The following is a 6067-nucleotide window of genomic DNA, read 5'->3' as shown; positions in this document are numbered from 1 at the left end:
CTAGGTTTAGCGGGGTATTATCGACGGTTTATACAAGATTTCTCTAGAATAGCCACCCCACTCACCAAGTTAACTCGTAAAAGTGTGCCATGGAGATGGGAAGAAAAGCAAGAACAAGCGTTTCAAATCCTTAAGGAGAAGCTTGTTCAAGCTCCCATATTGGTTTTACCGGAAGGGAATGAGAACATGACGGTTTATTGTGATGCTTCTAAGAAAGGCTTAGGGTGTGTATTGATGCAAAATGGGAAGGTCATAGCTTATGCTTCCCGGCAATTGAAGGAACACGAGAAACGTTACCCTACGCATGATTTAGAATTGACGGCCGTAGTTTTTGCTTTAAAGATTTGGCGTCATTATCTTTATGGTGTTAAGTTTTCCATTTATACCGATCATAAGAACTTAAAGTATTTGTTTGATCAAAGGGATTTGAATGATAGGCAAAGGAGAGGTCTCGATTTGGTGAAAGATTATGATTGTGAGATTTTATATCATCCCGGAAAAGCGAATGTGGTGGCGGATGCTCTTGGTAGGAAGTCGAGTCATCAACTAATTAAGATAACAAGTTTGGCTATGGTAATATCGCCTCGAATATTTGATGATATTCATGTTGCACAAGGTGAAGCGTTATCGCCCGAAAACGTGAGAAAAGAAAGGATCAAGGGGCAAGTTGATAATTTTGTGGTAGATTCCCGTGGTTTAAGGCTTAGATATGGGAGCATATTACAATGGATTTAGTGACTAAGTTGCCTTAGACCCCTAGACAACACGATGCAATTTGGGTTATTGTTGATAGATTGACTAAGAGTGCATTATTTTTGGCAATAAGAGAAGCTTCTTCATCGGAAGCAATGTCTAAGTTGTATATGAAGGAAGTTGTTGCAAGGCATGGAGTACCGGTTTCCATAGTTTCGGATCGAGACACTCGATTTTCATCTCGATATTGGAGAAAGTTTCAAGAGGAAATGGGTACTAAGTTACATATAAGTACCGCGTTTCACCCACAAACGGATGGTCAAAGTGAACGGACTATACAAACTCTCGAGGATATGTTAAGAGCATGCGTCATCGATTTTGGTGGTAGTTGGGATACTCACTTACCTTTAGTTGAATTTTCGTACAACAATAGTTATCATTCTACAATCGGAATGGCGCCTTATGAGATGTTGTATGGAAGGAGGTGTAGAACCCCGATATGTTGGGGCGAAGTAGGTCAACGGGAATTAGGAAGCACGGAAATAGTACAACAAACCACCGAGATGATTGACCAAATTCGTGAAAGAATGAAGGCGGCGCAAGATCGACAAAAGTCTTATGTTGATAAAAGGAGAAAACCGATAGAATTTCAAGTAGGTGATAAAGTGATGTTAAAAGTTTCTCCATGGAAAGGCATCATTCGTTTTAGAAAGAGGGGAAAATTGGGTCCAAGGTTCGTGGGACCATTTGAGATAGTGGCGAAAGTTGGGAAGGTAGCCTACCGTTTGGCTTTACCCGATGAATTGAGTAATATTCACGACACGTTTCACGTGTCACAATTGAGAAAGTGTTTGGCGGATGAATCAACTTATGTTCCTTTGAATGAAATTGAGGTTGATAATAAGTTAAGATATGCGGAGAAGCCAATAAAGATATTGGAGCAAAAGGTTAAGCGCTTGAGAAATAAGTCGGTTACATTGTTGAAGGTATTATGGCAATTTAGAAAAGGTTCCGAATGTACATGGGAACCCGAAGAATGGCTTATGAAGTATTATCCGTCATTGCATCAAGAGTGGTTCGCGAGGACGCGAACGATCCAAGAGGGGGAGAGTTGTAACATCCCAAATATTTAAGGTATTATTTTATGTAAATTTTAATTGCTAAGAAATTATATGGTAAAGGTTGTTTTATGTTAAATGGATAAAAGTTAAGTTTATTGGTTAAGTTAAGAAGGACTAATGGTGCAAAGTTAGAATTAAGGACTTCCCTAACTATAGATGTGATGGGGAGGGTTGAAATTGCTAATAGACCAAAGTTATATTAAATAAAAGAAATTAGAAATGCTGGAAATTGAATTTATTCACAAAAAAATAAAGAAACCTCCTGGTTGTATGTGTGTGTGTCGACTTGGAGGAGGAAGAAGAAGGAGATCACCAATTGATGAAATTAAACTCATGCAAGCTTGAATTTAGTGAAATCTAACACACCTTAATCACTCTAGCAAGCTTTAATCTTCCAATTTCACTCTCTTGGTGCACAATTAGGGTTCTTAAACTCTAAAAGACAAGGTATGGATTTTGTGTCTAGGTATTGCTTGTATTGTGTGTTAATGATGAGATTATGCTTAAGAAAGTTGCTATTTGTTAAATTGTGCACATTTGAATAAATTAGAATGGAATTGTTGATGATTTTGGAAGTAATTACATGTATGAACTTGCATTATAGATTTATGGCATGATTATGGTGAGATTGATGATGTTCTAGTTAGATTTCTAGTCATGCACACCAAGTGTTTGTTAAAATGTCTCAATGAGAAGTTTATGTGTTCTAGCTAGAAATTGTGATGAAGGATGTTCATGTATGAACTATGGTTATTGTTGAAGGTTATAGAAATTGATTATTTGATAATTTAAGGGTGTTAGTAATGAAATTGAATTGTATGCACATTTCTTAAATAATGAAAGGATTAAAGGAAAAGTTGCATGTGTTGCTAAGAAATGAACTAGTAAATGTACTTGATTAAAGTTATGAAGTTTAATTGGTAATATTCTTGTTTTAGAAAAGATGAGATCAAGGCTAGAATGTATGTATGTTGTGATTAGGGGGTTAAGTAAATGTGAAAGTATATGATAGTGTATTAATACATGAAAGTTGTGATTTTCGATTGAGTGATGATTAATGAGATTAGCTCATGTATAGGTGCTAATCAAGGAAAAGAGGTTACAAGTGATCAAGGAAATTCAATTAAGCAAGGTGAGTTCATAGGGGGTAATATGGGCGGGTCAAGAGTGGCTTAGTGTTCTCGGATTGCATCCGTGCAAGAGAGAAACGACTAAGTGCACTAGTTATGTAGCTTAGATAGAACTATTGGGTTAACCTAATAGTTGTATCTATGGTTGATGTTTAGCTTAGGCAAGGTTATTACATTGCTAGTAATCTTGCCTATGGTTTGTGTTAGCTTAGACACATTAAGTGTCTATGTATGAGATGATGATAGCTTAGGCATATTTAGTATGTCTATGGTTAGCTTAGGCATGATTACTAGGTTCGGCCTAGTAAGTCATGTCTATGGTATGAATGAATTGGATCCGAATGTATGCAAGCAACCAATGGGTTGAAGGATAAGTGTTATGATTTATGCCCACATGTTTTGTGTTTTGTGTTTTATTACTTTCCTATAACTCACTAAGTGCAAAAGCTTACCCCTATGATGTTTTATGTTTTAGGTGCTAAGGTCCATCGTGAAGGTAAGGAGCCCGTGTAAAGCGCTAGAGGAGCATTGGCATAGCGTAAGTGGTATTGCAAGTCCCTTTTTGTAATCACGCTCTACGGTTACCGCTTATTAAACGCCAAGGGCTTTGAATGAGTCATGTTGGTTATTGTTGAACTTGGGACCAAATGATGGTTTTGATTCATGAAAACACGTTTTGTTGTTTAAATGTTGTTTATAGATGGTTCACGATGTTAGAAACTGATTTCTGATGTTTGTGTATGAATTATGCAGTTTTAAATATGTTTGAGTATGATGAAAAGTGAAAAAGTTTGGTTTAAGTGAAATGTTGCAGATCAGCCCCCGGATTAGTGTTATGTCGCGCCGCGGCCAAGGGCTCCGCGCCGCGGCATATAACTGATGTTGGGAACAGAAGCAAGGCTAAGAAGTATAAATTTTCCTGTGTATTGTCGCGCCGCGACAAGGCTGGCCGCGCCGCGGCATAAGCCTTGTCCAGGCAGTAACCTTGTTTTTCAAAAAAAAAAAAAAAAAAAAAAAAATTTTTACTCGATTCAAGGCGTTAAACACACAACCACTAAATTGTGCACCTCTTTTATTGTTGCATTTTTCTGTTTTACAACCCTCCATGAAACCCACAAAACCACTGCTATTTGCAGCTGGAAAACACCAAACAAAACTCCACCTATTGTCTATTGTTGCTGGCCGTTTTTGTTCCTGTCTGGAAGCCGTAAAACCCAACCATCATCGCCACATGAAGCCCTCTTATTATTATTACTATTCAGCTGTGAAAAACCACAACAAACACCCTGACTCCTTCTTTTTTTTACTACTGTTACGATGCTGTTCCAGCTTCTATTTTCCGTCGAAACCCACAACCATCGTATCACTGCTACTCACTTTCCATTTCTGTTTTAATGATATCGTGATGATGATGTTAAAATCATGCTACGATGATGGTGATGGTGGAAATATTAAGAGAATATGATGTTGATGTATGATCATGAAGATGGGATGATGATTTATGATATAAGGTTAGTGATAAAATGAATCCAAGAATTATGATGTGTTGAAATTGAAACAAGGATTTTGATAAGGATGAATAGTTCTGGGTTTGTAAAGAAGAAGAAATATGAGAACAGAATGTATTGGGTTAAATTTAATTATGATACCAATAATATTAGTAAAACGAGAATGGTCGCTCGTCTAAGGTTTCGGGACAAGAGTAGAGGCGGTTTCGAGTGCTCATGTGCCAATTTTGGGTACCTGTAGAAAGGATCATGAAAGAGGCGATCAGAATGGTACTCGAATCCATTTACGATCTCAAGTTTCCAGACACATCGCACTTCCACTCGGTTCGAGGCTGCCACTCGGCCCTAAGACGGATCAAAGAAGAGTGGGGCTAAGCTGGAAAGAAAGAGTTAGATCCTCTTTGAGATGAAATGCGGAAATGTCCTAATCAAACTAGGCGCAAGGTCCAGCATCCGAACTCGCATTCTAATGTGCTAGCGACCCCTCCTTTAAAGCGTTTAAGGTAAAGGCAGCAGCTCGGGAAGCTTCTGTCGTGCGTCTTCCTACTGAGTTCGAGTTCAGGTCTTTCACCAGAAAGTTCTTGCTCTTTCACTGATTACCAGCTTATGACACGCGGGTCTACCTGCTCTGCCCTATCTTCAATGAAGGCGTAAGCCTCACGGCGTATGCAGTGATCAGAAATGGTACGACAATAGGGGGTGGTCCTCCATTCATCCGACCGGAGGTGTGGATAACGACGAGGCACGACCATGGAAGTAATGAAAAAGAAAAAGTTATGTAGTTGCACCATCTGTTCTATCCGACGAAGGGGGGACGGGTAAAGCTACAGGCCCAAAAACTTCGACCCTTCTTTCTAAATGGGGGTGCCCAGGGCACCTCATCTTGTCATTTCGTCCTTGCTCATTCCCGTTAGGCTGAAGTCTTTGGCCTTTCCTTCTCCGCGCCCGCTCACGCTTCGCTGACCTATCGCGTGGTAAAGAGAAGAGGAGTGGTTCTGAGTGTTTGTGTGTATACGAGAGGCCATGTGTTCAATCCTAGCCTGCTGCATTTTCTTTATTATTTAACTAAACAGACTCAACTCAGGCAATTGGGCTTGATTAATTATTCTTGGGCCAAATTAAGCTGTTGGATCAGACTCTTACTAAGCTTGATTACCTTCTTTAGACTAAATAACTTGGACTAGTCATTTATCTTAATGGACTTCAAAATGGGTAATTATTATTAGTACTATTATTAATGTTATTATTATTATTATTATTATTATTATTATTATTATTATTATTATTATTATTATTATTATTATTATTATTATTATTATTATTATTATTATTATTATTATTATTCATATAAATATTAGTATCATTATTTTTATAGTTATTATTATTAATATTCATTATTGTTAAAAATTAACATCTTTACTAAAAGTATCATTTTTATTAAAGTTATCATTTTTATTATTATTATTAAAAGTATATTTATCTTTAATTTTAAATTTATCATTTTTATTACTATTATTATTATTTTTATCATTATTATTATTATTAGTATTAATAATATATCAAATAAAGATTTTCTATATAAAAATATATTTATAATATAAAACATAACTATATT

This window comes from Rutidosis leptorrhynchoides, chromosome 1 (genome assembly GCF_046630445.1).
Source record: "Rutidosis leptorrhynchoides isolate AG116_Rl617_1_P2 chromosome 1, CSIRO_AGI_Rlap_v1, whole genome shotgun sequence".
NCBI lineage: Eukaryota > Viridiplantae > Streptophyta > Magnoliopsida > Asterales > Asteraceae > Rutidosis > Rutidosis leptorrhynchoides.
This window is presented reverse-complemented; position numbering follows the sequence as displayed.